The sequence below is a fragment of the Triplophysa rosa genome, linkage group LG23, assembly GCF_024868665.1.
Source record: "Triplophysa rosa linkage group LG23, Trosa_1v2, whole genome shotgun sequence".
Classification (NCBI taxonomy): domain Eukaryota; kingdom Metazoa; phylum Chordata; class Actinopteri; order Cypriniformes; family Nemacheilidae; genus Triplophysa; species Triplophysa rosa.
In genome coordinates, this window is record NC_079912.1 from 16182394 (window position 1) to 16198061 (window position 15668).

The 15668-nt window shown below is 38.2% G+C and overlaps 1 protein-coding gene across 1 annotated transcript in view; it reads left to right on the forward strand.

The window, feature by feature from the left end:
• The first annotated feature begins 7184 nt into the window (after positions 1-7184).
• Positions 7185-15668, forward strand: part of LOC130546923 (uncharacterized) — a 79361-nt gene continuing 70877 nt past the window's right edge. The window contains exon 1 of the mRNA XM_057322468.1: positions 7185-7318. The gene's annotated coding sequence lies outside the window, so the exon portion shown is untranslated. The remainder of the gene's footprint in view (positions 7319-15668) is intronic.

Here is a 15668-nt window from a genome sequence, read left to right on the forward strand (position 1 = left end):
TAGACATTTGAATAATACGAAAAACGGATTTGTATTTCTGCATGGCAACCCTGTTTTATACAAATGAAACTTAATTTCGATGAGGTGCAGGTGGAATTTTTCCATGTGTGAAGAGAGAGAAGTGTTTCAATAGATAAATGAGCTTTAGAAAAGTCCCCTGGTTCGTGACCCACTTCCTGTCCATTTGATCAGCTCTGTGGAGCACTTTTAGGGATTTTCTTTGCTGTTCCCAGACAAAGTGGATGCTAAACTGTACAGGATTGCTGTGATGGACGACTGTAATTTTGTCCCTTTTTCTTCATTGGTCTGTTGGAGATAAGTAAGCTCTTCTCACAGACAAAGCTTTGCCAAAGGCAAATGGTCAAACTGTGAGGCTACAATAACGCACGACAGGAAATAGGCACAGGGCCGTATGACAAAAGAACATTGCGCCAAACAGAACGATCCCTGTAGGTACCGTGACGGCTCAAAAACAGATGAAAGTTTATTTTAGCAGAACTGTGAATTGCCATGTGATGGGATAATTGTCTCATTATATTGTGATCTTCTATCGCCTACCCTGAACCTCAGATGGCATGCTGTTCATGGACCATCAGATTCGTATTGCACACAAAAAATGGAGCTTTTTAAATGTCAAGTTGCATGTGATTGGCTGGCTGCACAAAAAACGCTTCCGCACCCAGTAGTTTATTTCCTTTTCGGCTTACGATGTTTAGCAATGCAGAATGCTTTATTATCAAAATAAATTATTGTTTTACTTATTATTAAAATTATGAATGTTAAAAATGACTAATAAATAATATAATCACATAAATACTGTAATAATAATAATAATAATAATAATAATAATGTATGTATTTATTTGATTTATTTATGATAATAATTGGTATAATTATTATAACTATTGATAATTGATATGACTAAATATTTAAATATAATTTAAATATTGCTGGGGCTAATTTTGTTGATGTTGATGGATCGTAAATAAACAAAAAAGTACAGTTTTCACACTTTTAATATTATTTAATAAATACTTGTTTGAAAATTATGCCCAACTACAGTATATGTTCTATTTTGTATGGATAGTCTATACAGATTTTATTATCAAATTTATGATGACAAAACCAGATATGAAAGTGAACTGTGATTGGTCAATGTCAGTCAGCTGGCCTCTTCCTATCTAACTGGGCAATTGGACACATTGAGCTGCAAAGTGGTAAACTGTGGTCTGATGTCCAATCGGAGCACTTGAATACAGGGGACATCATGTTCATTATTAATCTCTCCACATGTTCCCGGCGCATTATAGAGCAATCGATATCAGGCTGCATTCTGATGAGACGCGCCAAAGGGAAGGGAATAAAAAAAGGTGCACAATCCCTCTCTTCCATTTGGCATCGCTCAGGATGTGGGGATTGCCTTTAAATGCCACAGTCAGTCATTCAGGAGGTATTGATCAGCCTTCAGAGCTCTCAGGATTCATTCAACAGAAATGACGAGAGCCTTTGAAAACCAACATCACCACCCGTCTCCCTCATTATAAACTACAGGGCGAAATGCATATCGAGAGCGTATGTGAGCATATTGTTTGGTGTTAATTGGATGGAAACCAACACTGCATTGTTCTGTTCAATGCTCCGGTGAGAAAATGTTTATGCTTTGAAAATCTGCGAGAGAAAAATGCAATCACAGCGCATAAACATGGGCTGCTGAGTTTAGGGAGTCACAGAACAGAGGCTGCAGAGCACATGATTTTAACATTCATGAGATATTGACATGTAACACGATGAACGTGAAGCACGTCACATTTAATGAACGTTATTTTGCTTTACACACCATCTTTGCTGCTGTCTGTACACGGCTCCAAATAATAGTCGTGTGGCTCATCGAAGAATTCTTTCAATGTGATTTACCAAACAAAACTTGAAATTTCAGGCCATATCTGAGCACTCCATCTCGGCGGAGTATTGATCAATGGGTTTTCCCAGCAGGCACCAGGAGGCATGTTCAGGCAAAAGGTGCTTTAACAGAATAAGCACACGTTATTTGTCATTATTTCTGAGTGCCCTTGATGAGATAACTGTCAATCATTAAATGTTCAATGCAGTATTGATCTCCAGTCAAGGTGCATCGATCGCATTGTCGACCTGGAAACAACAGCTTCTTTCCTCAGGTTTCAGGTTCATATTTTTCAGGTTTATCAAGCTGTCAACTGTCAGATATCTGTTCGGAGGCATTGCAATGTTTATTCAGAGCAGGGCTATCTTTTCATTTTCAGAATTCTTCTTTAAAACACATTTTCTGCCATCATTATAAAACTCGATGCTGTAACATTTAAAAATAAGAAAGGCATGTAAACAACTTATTTTACATAGTTATCATAGTCATAGTTATCAAACATGGCTTGGGAAATATATTGCTGTATATTTCATAAACGATGCCGCAGAATTGGCATTGTGAGAACAGGTCTTCTTCTGGTGGATCTGTACAGCAATGAACATCATTGTTGTCCCTGAAGGGATGACCTTTCAATCAACCAATCAGATTTGAGGGATACTATTACAGTCCATGTGAAGGGTTAGGTGCTTCTACATTATTGTTATTCTCCTATCATTTCCCTCTGATTTTAGGGATACATAATGATTAGGTTTTGGGCAAGCTTATAGGATTTTTTTTAACAAAAACATTTCCAGGGTCAACAAAGTATGTCGCCCGGGTCGGAACATCCCTTACTTGGCAAAGTCATTTGGAGCTATACCCTTTGTAAGTAAATGGGCGATTTTAAACATTAGTTCCACTTTCTATCTGTAACCACGCAGATCAGCAGACATTAGATGCTCTTGAAGGTCACTTGACGTGGACTAAAGTATAGAAATCTGAAATGGATATTAATGGCAAATATTTGTCAGTAGTATGCACTATGGACCTTTAAAAGGTCTAAGATGTCCAAGAGTTAAGCCATTATGTAGTCTGTGTTTTGGACAATAACTAGTGTTGTTTTATTGAGGTGATTTTGAAGTGGGCAGCTGTTGATGGTCACACCATGATGCCTTCTGTTAACCTTAAGTACAAATAAATACAGCAGTCCAATGAGAGAAAAGTAAGGTACATAGACCAAGCTCAGCGTACCCATATGTTTCATACGAATGCATTGAATAGATATAAATGGACTGTGTGTTTTTTAGTAAATGAATACAAATTTTGCCAATAATTCTTATTAATATTTAATATTTTTAGCCGCTTTTGTATCCATTGTATGGAAATTGCCATTCATTTATCCCACCACCTGCTGCCAACTCACCTTAATGCAGAACAACTTCTTCAATGGCAATTCATTCGTTTTCAAGGTGGCACACCAAAGCAAAAAAGAAGTCATGTCTCCCTTTGACAGATCTTAGATCTTTTTTAACAAGAGTAAGAGGCTGTGCTGCTCTTACAAAGCTGTTTCAGCTAAAAGTGTTCCAAATTTAGACTCGAACATGCTCCAAGGGCGGTTTTGAAACCGGCCTCCATGACCGAATTTAATTGTGGCCGTAAAAGTGTTATCGGATTAATGTGATTGTACTTGGGCAATTGGTCATTTTATCAATCGTTCCCCTGTGTAATTCGATTTGGGAATGTAAGTGCTTAATTGCACGCTTGACATGAATCCCAGATGTTTTTGCTCTCTGATACTGTGTAGTGATGCAGAGAAATATAGGAAGGATATTAGGAGTGGAATTTTTGGCTGTAGACCTGCGATATCCTGGTACAGAGTTATACAGAGGGGTAATATCAGCCTCAATATTGTCGGCCAGAGTGAAGTCTCCCTGAGGGGGGATTTGGCCTGGTTTAGGCTGAACATAGATTCTCTCATCTGACAAGAAACTTGGGCTGTTCCATATTGCTGAGATAAGCAAAAAGACAAATGGAGGCGTCTAGAGCAAGCCTATAAACAATGGTAGCATCTTGTAAGTGCTGTTGTGTTTCCTGCTTTACTATATTTTTTAAATGGGCTGTATCTCTTTTATTGACGTGACTATCTGTTTGTTGTATAAAATTATGCAGCAAGTCTTAAACCTTCACTTTGTAATGATGCAGAGCAAAGTTTCACGTTATTAACATTAGTTAAACGTTTCAGTATCATTATGCCTATTTTCTTTATTAGTGCATGTAGGCCTAAAAGTGTTATGCCAGAAGCAAAATTTTCCTTATAGGTGGCAAAGATATCAAAGACCTAGACAACACTTGCAAAATAGTTAATTTATAAATGTAATGTACACCATTTTTGAAAATATGTATGACTATTAAAATAAGATGCCAAAGTCCTGACATTGGATTCAGATAGATCATGCACATGTTCCTCTTCTGTTGTTTAGTCTTGTATTACTTCATTCTTATAGTGCTAGAAAGAAATATGAAAAAGATAGGATTAGCCATTTTTGGCTATACAAAATAAATAACTAAGCTCTGTTTATGAAAAAATGATTAAACATGGCCTCTTTTTTTGCATGTTGATTTTTGTTTCTGCATAAAACACTGGAGAGGTGCAATGGGCCGAGACGGGAACATTATAATGCTTGATCGGTGCACACCAATGTTAATGAGAAAGAGCAGTCACCCTGTAGTGGAGCGCCGGGGACTCAAAATGAGCGTGTGCGCGTGTGCGTGGGTCACGCTTACCACACTCGAATTCAAGGTTAGGTTACCCCTCTTCTAAGACAACTGATCTTTCATGCGTTTAAGGGACACCTTAAGGTTAACTTTAGTATGCTGTTTTCTGTGATTTATATTGTACATTTAAATCTGTTACTAAAAGAAATGACTAAAATGATTAATTTACCTAATTTCATTTCATTTTATGGCAGTTGCCATGTTAAAATCGAAAATGATTTTCCCTGTTTTCAAGAGATCTTTCAACTAATAATAGTAACTGATAAATACATGAATAGTTGACTTCATGTACTTCTGCACATACCCATCGGCGCATGACATATAAGTACCGCGAGAGGGATGTCATATGGTATTCCGATCAATCTGCGCAGTGGCGCATGCACCTGTGTTGTGCCCGGCAACCTGCAGTGACATCACATGACTGGATGTGGTGTGGTGGGAGCGATTGAATATGGCGGAGACACTTGCTGCGTCCCGATTCGCATACTATCTGTCCTAAATAGTGTTTGAAAATAGAATTAGTATGTCCAAATTGAAGTATGTTGAAAAGAGTATTCCAAAGATTCCCGGAGGGTCTATTACTTCCGGAAGAAATTCGAATTGCAGAATAATGCATACTCTAACGGCTAATATTACCCACAACTCAACGTGAGTAAGCGGAGTTTAGTGACGCTCCACTGCATTAATAAAATTAAATAACTGATGCGTAACTAAATTAATAAATATAACTAAAGAGTTAACTATACATATGAAACAATAAAGGAATAAATACTTAAATGGAAAGAAGTTTCCGTTTCCGTTTAGTATGTCACAGTGCATGCGTATTGTTTTGCTACACACTAAAACGTATACACTTTTCCATGACAAAAACAGTACATACTTTTAGTGCATAGTATAAGTAGGCGAATTGGGACGAAGCAAGTTTTTCTATTGATCAAGTGGAACTAAGGTCATTTCAGGTACACGCTCATAAATGACATCACATACTAGTGGGCAACTTATTTTCAGTAATACACGAATTGTTGAGTAAAGTGTTGTGTACGTTTATACGAACCTGCGTGATCTGTTGACTGCGCGTGTGCACGTTGGATTTGAAAACACCAAAGTTTAAATACAATGATTCAATTTGTGCTTCAAAGTCTCAAGAGCAATTATTATATTGATATACTATGGTTTTTCCGATAGCAGTAAGTTTCAAGGTCTCTTTGTTGTTTTGGATGTTGTTGGTTAAGAAGAGTTACATCACTGCCATATCATTTTTTACTCAAAGAAACGCCTAAATATATGCAGTGTTGCCAAGAATATATCACACAGAAAACTCATGAAGTGTTAACAAAAAGATGATTGCCAGTGATGTTGTCAGAGAGACACAACAGCTCTGGCTAATCTCAGTCACGCCTTCTGTACTGAAAAAGATCTCAAGACTGTCAAAAATTGTATTTAGCCACAAATTCCAAAGGAAAATATATCTTGAACTATTTAAAAAGAATTAGCAAAATATGATTGATAAAAAAACGTTGAGCATCTTTGATAAATGTGATTTTATGGATTTGTTGAACACACATTTTTGTGCATGTTTTTGACACTTTTACTATAAATTCATACTGATGGAAAATGCAATCTATTTTAAAAGAAAGCAAGCGAAATAAATGAGCTGTGGCAATTGTCTGTGCTCCGTTCTATATATTAGGCTGCTTTAAGGATGGGAAACATACAGGTGAGGGACTCGGAACTGATGTTCTGACCTCTGTCCTATTGCAATTGATTACTTTGACCAACATGGCCGACCACATATTTCATATTTCCCTTGAGGCACTTCCTCCTCGGGGTCTCTGTCCTTTATCAAACCTCCTCACCTATTTTCCCCAAACTCCAACTAGACATTAGACAGTAATGTAATTTCAGCTGTTTCTAAAAGAATAGATTTTCAGCTTTTTTCTATGCTACTTGACAAAATCTTTAATACATTCAATAAGCTTCAATGTGGCGAAGCATAAATTAACATCTCTTTCAATTATGAGAATCTCACAGCTAAAATAGACAAGCTGGGTAATCTAGTTTTGCTGGCTTCCCCATTGCTGATATTGGCTCTTCAGCGATTATGTAAATGCCGAACACCATTTCAGATCAGTCTGGATGTGTTGTAATTTCTGTCATTTATTCTGTCTGATTCTTCCTTTTGATGATTTGAACATTAGGTCCTGTCTGGCTGTTCGTGTAGTTAATGAATTAACAATGAAATGCTTTTTGTCTGCATGCTAAAATGACTAATTTAGGGAGTCAGAGCTAGAGATGAGAGAAGTTACAACCCTTCATCAGACAGACTTCAGTACCGAGTCTGACATTGGAATAATGCGTTTCAGTTTCTAAAAGTATCAGCCAACAACTTTTCTACACAAAAATTTATTTTATTCAATATACATTTGATTGTACATACATTTTGATTTTTTCACTTTCACCTTCTCATCTAATCTCCTTGTTTTCCGATCATCTTTGACCCTGACATATGAAAGTTCAGCGAAGGTTTGCTCCATCACCCAGATGGCTTTGATCTTCCCTTTTGGTTTGATATGAGGCAAAATTCAGTCTTCACGATCGACCAGCCCAGCTTGTGATTTCTGGCAGTGATGACATCATCTCAGGTGCTGCTGGATCATCTCAACAGGTGAGGGGGAAATTATGCGTCTCCACTGAAGGAACAGCAATTTCTTAATGCCAATGGGGAGGAAATTGGTTGTCTTCTTTTATTAAAGCTCGGGCTCGTAGCTGTTATATAAGCAGAGAGGAAATTTGTATAACCACAAGGCTGCAGTGATTGACGTAAAGTCATTCCCCCGAGAGAAGCTCTTGAGAGCCAACTTGGGCTTTATAAGCGAATGAGATTTTCTACTTAAACCAATATTTTTTCACCACATAAAGTAGTGCTTGGCAAAACCTCTTTAAAAATGTGGGCTCACTGAGTTCTAGATGTAAATCAGGGATGTCCAATCTTTTTCCTGAAGGGCTACTACCATGTACACTTGAAACAGCAAAGGAATGTCTTCAGGATTACTTGAACATTTCTGAATATTATTATTCTTTTATTTTATAGCCCCTCAAACGGGTGCAAGGATTTATTTATAGTCCACGGCATTGTTTTAAAGGGAAGCACCTGTTGTCATTGACTGAACCCATTTCTTGCTTGATGCTCACCAGAAAACGCTTGTTCACACACTTTAATTTAATTCCTCTACACACACAATCTAGCCTTGTTTGAACACTTATTGGGAACAAGTTGAGTTCGCCTCTCCTCGGCTGTCCCATTACAAGCAAGGAAATGATGTAATCACTCAGATCCTGTCCGTGTCGGCGGGAAGCTGTAATAATATCGGATGCGCTGATCTTTTCTCGCTCCTGTTTCTTCACGGTTTAAAGTGGCGAGAGAATCTGATGGTACACACTTTACAACATGAGTTAACTGATTTGCTAAGCATTTAAAGGAAAATGATTAGCTGTGAATGTTTAAAGTGACGTTGTCCTTGTGGTTGCTTAGAAGAATGAGAACTTGAAATGTCAGCAGGGTCGTCGCAGATGAGCGCAGATGTCTGGATCCAGCCTCCGGGTCACGGTGTTTGCCAGGGCACGCTTTCGGCCCTTTGTCAGTCTGCCAAACAATTGTGATTGTAAACAGAAATGAAACAGATAGAAATGTTTTCTACCGTGCTGTCCCCCCCGATAATGAAAGAAATGATGTTTGCGCATAATTCACTTATGAATAAAACATTTGATCGTCAGCTCTAATTGAACCAAATGAAGAATCAAAATGGGCCGTTCCTGCGCCGATGAATAAATGAATAATTGACTTGGTAATTGGTTTTAAACATGATAATTGAATGATGACAGGGATGGAATTTATACGGTGGTGCTTGCTATTAATAATAGCTGGTGAAATGTTTATAGCCGTCATCAGTCAGATGAATATTGCATTGATGGTGAACATACTGTATGCAGAAGTGTCCAGCCGGTAAAAAATACGGTTCCATGATCTGAGATGCTGTGCGAGTATGATCTGATTGGTCAAATTACTGGACCGTACGATCTGAGAGACTGTACAACATGTGGTTTTCGACATGTATTCAAATACTTCAACCGTAGTGTTCGTTTATAGAGAAATCTCATTAATGATGAATGCACATGATTCGTGATTAAACAGCTAAATAAACTCAGCTGGTCCTCTGTTGATGAAGTTGTAGAGTGTCAACACTAATTCCAGGATGCTGAAAACACAAACATAATCACCGGCATGTTGATGAGAAACCTCTCAGGCTCAGTTAGTACAAGAAACATTAGTATTCTTAGGGCTCGCGCAGCTTTCCAAATGCAAAGTGTGCAGAAGTAACACCATGACTGTGGTGACAGCCTTAAATAAATGATCCAAGACCTGCATTTTGTATCGTAAGGTTGCAGCTGTGTCCAGCATGTTTACTGCAGTTTAGGGTTGTGGGTTTGAAGCCCAGGGAACACATACTGTATGCTGATAGAAAATGTATACCTTGTAGGTACTGTAAGTTGCTTTTGATGAACGCACCTGCCAAATGCATAAATGTAAATGGCATATAACACATATAGTTTAAACATAAAAAAAAATACTTAGAACATGCAACTCCAATTTTCAGATAGTTCACATACTGTATGTATACAGTAAAATGTATACCTGGAATGTGAGTCGGATAATACCAACTGACAAATGCATAAATGTTAACGTAATTTATGTACTCCTTAAAGTGATAGTTTAGCCTAAATGAAAAATCTGTCATCATTTACTCACCCTCTCATTTCAAACCTGACTTTCTTTTTTTCTGCAGAACAAAGAATAAGATATTTTGAAGAATGTTGGTAACCAAACAATAGCGATACCTGTTCACTTCTAATGTATGGACACAAACCCAATGCAAGTCAATGGGTACCGCCGTTGTTCGGTTACCAACATTCTTCAAAATATCTTCTGTTGTGTTCTGCAGAAGAAAGAAACTCACATAGGTTAAAATGACATGAGGGCATGTAAATTATGACGGAATTTTCATTTTGGGTGAACCATCCATTTACGTTTTGAGATTTGTTAGTTATATCGCATGTTTTTTCCACATTTCCGTGCTTGCATCGAGTTCCTAGCTTCCTCACAGTGGTGAGGAGAGCCAGTGAAATGTCATCCAAACCTAGTGTGCATGCTGCGTTCTCACAGACATCAGATCAGGCATCACACCTGCCCGCCTGCGAGCGTCTCTGCTCAGCTTGGGGGCTGTTTTGTGTGCATCTCAAAGGGAACCTGTGATATTTGCTTTTTAATGCACGGAATAATTTGCCGGTGGTTTGATGCGTTGGTTGTCCCGGTTCACAGAGATGAGAAGAACGAGAGAAAGAGAGGGTTTTCCGATGCAGATGGAATTAGGCTGATAAACCTTGCGAGCGAGAGAGCGGCATAGAGTGGTTGGAAATCAACAAGGGCCTGTGAGTTTCTTTGTTAATGCAGTGAACAGGTGTATAGCTGCAGGTTAAACTCTCAAACACGCTGAGTGTTCATAGAAAGATGAGCACCGGTGCTCTGCTTTTAGAGCGAAACAGCAGGAATCTGTAATCCAATGTGTGAAGAGAAGTGCTGAGTTCAATCATACAACTATAGCTTCAGGTAGATGATCTGGTGTAGTTCTTTAGGCGATTGATAAAACTTTTAGAAATGATGCACTCTGTTCTATTATTGTTTATTGTTTTCTCTCTTTTCCCATATGTTTGCTATAACCTGGCAATTTAAAGGTCCAGTGTATGAAATTTAGTGCCATCTAGTGATAAGGTTGTGAATTACAACCAACAGCTCACTCCACCCCTGCCTTTGGAAGCACTACGGTGGCTGACACAGAACTAAGATGTCGTCACATTGTCGCTTCTTGCCGAAGGAGATAACATATTTACGAAACACACTCAGAGCAGTTTGTCCGTTTAGAGCTACTGTAGAAACAACATGGCGAATTCCATGCAAGGGGACCCGCGGTGTATGTAAATAGAAATAACTCATTCTAAGGTCATAAAAACATAATGCATCATTATGTAAGGTCTTTATACACATCTGATGACAAAGTTATGAATATTATATTGCACTTCTGTCAATAGATCCTCCAAGAAAATTACACACCGGACCTTTAAAAGAACAGAAGGAACAACAATTTAACTTCTGTCATTGTTTAAAGGGGTCATATGACACGGCTAAAACAAATATTATCGTTTGTTGTAGATGTAATGCAATGTGTATACACGATTTAAGGTTAAAAAACGCTGTATTTTCCACATAACGTGCATGTTTGTATCTCCTCTTTGGCCCGCCTCTCTGAAACGCGCTGATTTTTTACAAAGCTCATCGCTCTGAAAAGCGAGGTGTGCTATGATTGGCCAGTTAACCAGTGTGTAGCGATTGGTCAAATACTGCAAAGCGTGTGACGGAAATGTAACGCCTCTTACCATATTTGGAACATCAGGTTCGTAAGCAATTGTACTGACAGGTACACCCACCTTACTTGCGTATACATTTGGGCGGTCTTAGTCAACTCATACCACCAACTGACGTGGATTTGTGGGGGTGTGGTTACACGAGGCGTTTCAGGCAGGTCTGGGTGAGCATTCACTTTTAGATAGAATGCATCTTTCGTTCCAACACTTTAATTTTTGCAATTTTACGTGTCTAATACATGCATGGGCAACTTATAACACACCAAAGACACAGAAAAACACGTATTCGCGCCATATGACCCCTTTAATTATCATAGCTCAAAAAATTTTGAACATGGCACGTCAGAGTTGGACGTTTAACATTTGTTTTATGTTGCACAGAACAAAAAAAGTCAAACAAGTTTAGAAGGTCATGAGGGTAACGTTGTTTCCTTTTTCGGTGAACAGCTTGTAAAATGTGTGATCTTAATTACATGAAAGTGTTGGAAGGTATATGTTTGTGCTTTGTTTGCATGCTGGGATTTATTTATTCCATTCTTTCTCTGAGCAGTCATGCACACGTTTCAGGGATTAACCAGAAAGCCTGTGCTAATGATGGTTGGCTGATACTATGGAATTGTGGGAGAATTGGAAGGGAATCACCTGTTCTGTTTTCAGAGTGCCACAAATACTGCGTGTTGTCAGACTCTGAGCCATCAATCTGTCAGCGTCTCGTCTGCCTATTGTTATTGGCTCTCGATAATAGCTACAAAGCAGCGCTTCAGAAATAGCATTATGGGCTGTTCAAGGGTGTGCCTGCCTCTGAGAGAATCGGATGTTGCTCGGACACGCCTCAACCTTCGGACTTGAAAAATGTTGTGTAACTCAACTACTGTCAATGCCAAAGTTCATTAGTTTAATTCTTAGAGAAGGAACACACAAAGTGCTGCAATATAACTTTAATGTAAATTGCTGTCAGATATAAGGCAGATTTCACACTAAGCATGGCTTGTAACTGAAAAGTTCCACTGTCTTGTTGAGTTACATATTACATTTCTGCAAAAAAACCTACATTCATATTGTCCATGTCGAAAATGTATTCAGAAGTCACAACTATCAGACGTAACACACACATTTTTCCATTCAGTCACCTTGTTTAACATAGAGGAATTAAGGAATTAAAATGCATTCTTTTTATAGCATGCTCTAGCGTGGTTCTGATGTCATTGGAACATCCCAGAGCCCCTTGATGCCCGTCTCTGGTCCATTTGGAAAACACTCACTCCTGCAAAACACACAGCTGAACATTATTCTAAGAACTGCTGGCACCAGAGGGGTTATGGAGAGTTCCAGCGTTAGCGAGAAAAACAAATGTGGAGGATCAAGAGTGTGTGTGGAGAGAAGTGTGTATGTGGCTGGCTGCATGAGTTTAAACATGCATGTGTCTGTAAGTGAAAGAGACAAAGTGATTGACCAAAGATTAAATGTTTTTTAAATTAAGTTTTGATATACAGTATATGTAGCCTTTTTAAACTTAATCATTCTTAATTAATCTGGTTTAATTACTATACCTAATTTATTCTTTTTTGGTTAAATTGATTGATTTTTACTCAGTTTTCTTTATATTTTATAATTTATTTTATTGGTTAAGACGCTGTATTGCACTGAACTGATTGGCTAAAACATACAACTCTACGAGCTGATTGGCTGAAATTATGTTGTTTAATCTGATTGGCAGAGATTCTATTGACGGTTTCAGCGGCAGCAAAACAAATGTTGTGTGAACCAAACGAAACTTCAGGTAGACCTCCGCAAAGAATCTATAACTGTTGAGTAGTTTTAGTTTAATTCAATACAAATATTATACAATAGAAATTAATATTGATATAAATTATAATTAATTGTTATATTTCTAGCCAATAGCCAGACCGATAACCAACACAGACAGGAAATTAACTTCAACTTATGTCATCAACTCATCATGTATTCATTTGTTTGTTAAAATTAGTATTTTATGTCGTAGCCTATTGCTGTGTGGACAGTGCTCCAGACATGTAGCGCAACTGCGCTTTGGGTGACCCCAGTTCGAGTCCGGCTCGAGGTCCTTTCCCGGCCCCACCCCCCTCTCTCTCCCACAAAGAGCAAAAAAGCTAAATCTCTGAAGATGCTGTAGGTCTCAGGCAGGCGGCGGGCAGAGAAACGGTCACAGAGAATAAAAGGGGACAGATCTGAGTCGCTTTCGCTGGTTGTGATCTGAGGTTGGGCTCTGCCCTTATCACAGGGGCGCTGACACCCCCTTTCTCCATTGGAATTGCTAAACCTGACCTTCAACGAGACATTTAAAATTGACCCCAGATTGTTTTTTCTCTCCCAATAATGTTCCACAGACCTCTTTCTCTCCATAGACAATGAACCGGACAATACAGCTCCTGGAATAAACAGCTGGATATTGCACATGTTGTGTTTTCAGTGAGGATAATTGTAAACTATAGCTTTGATTTTGAAGAGTTTCTGCTTTAAACAGATGAACAATTAGCTTTTTAGCACATGAAACATGGTTATTTAAAGGCGGGGTAACCCGATTTCCGAATTACGCTTTAGACAACTGAGTCGGGCCGAGTACCAAAACAACCTTGTAGCCAATCAGCAGTGAGGTGCACAGGACGGACATTAGCCGAGCGCTGACGAAAGCGAAAGATGGGTAGGGGTGACGAAAGGGGGTTGGGGTGTGTTTGTTTTGGTGATTTGAACATCAACAACGGCTAAGAGAAATCGGACACCCCGCCTTTAACAGAGAAAATTGTTTTATTTATTTATTGTTGATCGGCTTAATAAATGTGATTTGAGTTTATATTTGTTCACTAGACATTAAGATTAAGAAACGGAGATTGAATTTTACATGCATGATTTCAAGCATTCTGCGCTCTGTAATTTGCTATTGACTCTGCGTTGCGTCATTTAAGTGTTTGGCAGCTGTTAGGAATAAAAGTGAAAGTATACAGGAATACATAAAGTATAATTTTCTAGAAAATATCCATTTGAGATTACAAAGCAAGATGAATACAAACGCCTGAAATGCAATGTCAGATGGAACATTGCAGAAAATCTAGCTGTATGTTCTTCAAAGTCTTTTGTGATGAAATTGTTTCAGTGCTAAAGCTTGTGACTTTAGAAAAGAGCTCCGGCATTTGATCTTGTGTCGTAATGGCAGAGAAGATTGCTTTAATGTTGCGTTTTTACGGTAGCACAGAATAAGCCACATTTAGCCTCATGTAGTCTCGGTTCTTCTTGAAAAGAATGCCAGATAACTGAAAGCGGTGGTGGAAATCGGAATGGACAGATAAGAGGCTTCTATTTGGTTTGTCGAAGCTTATTCTTAGACCTTCAGTTTGTGGAATCGGAGCTATAGTCTCATATGCGTGTTGTATTTTAAAATCGTCTGTAGGATTATCTACTAAACACATGAACAAAAAATAAATGCTGCTGGGTCGTTTAAATTCCATCGGATCTTGGCCAGGGCTATAGAAGTGTGTCCGGTGGGGAAAGAAGGTTTAGAGATGAATCTTAAAATATGGCTTTAGTGCTTCGGTCCGTGTGGTGCCTGAACAAACGCCATAAAGATATGAAGGCAGCATATTTCTGTTTTTTTGTATTTTGTCTGAACTGTTTCGATTCTCATGTTCTTTTGAGATAGACTGTGCTGTTTTTATGTTCGGGCTCCCAAGGCCCCTGTGTGTAAAAATAATATTAGTAAATATAAGGAGAAAATGTTCTCTAACCTATTTAAAACCAAGCAGTCAATTTTTATTGAAACTTCATCCATATGTTTAACCACAGATAAGCACTGCTTTTTTTTGCTTGTGCACCGATTTTAGTGTTTTTAAATTGCATGTATTCTTGTTTTACATCTGGGGGTTTATAATGGAGCATTTTAATGCGTGTTAAGAAATTATATTGGCAGTCACTTCTCATTAGATTATAAAAAGATGTTTTGCGTGAACCTTTTAATGTCACGTATATTTTTTTAGCTATTACAATGACCTTGGGGTTTCTAAAAACCCCCAACAACAGATGAGGGTTAGTAGGCCTACATGTTGTGCAAAAAATGACAGTGTTATTGAAACTGCAAATTGTTTGTGATAATCTCAAAGAAGGATGATAATTGCAATTTCTGTTAAACCATAATTCCTTCTTCAATTTTGGACTTCAGCAGGACTTTCTTTCCGACCGTTCCTCATTTAAGACACTAACGTTACTCTGTTTTCATTTTTTTATCAAAAATAATTTCTCTGCAGTCCGCAATGAGAAAACAACCACCCAAAACAATATAATTTTTCCAACAGAATTGTCAATAAGGCCAAGATGAATTTGTTGATGATTTGACTTCAGTAATTCTCATTTATTGACATTTCCACAGAAAACATAACGTTACGGATAATAAGAACCTGTCTACTTTTCAATGCTTGACAGCGTATAATAATTCTTCATGGCATGTGAGGTATAGAGAGGCATCTCCATCAAATTAGCTGAGGGAGAGAATCGGCAGGCCCAGTTGTTTC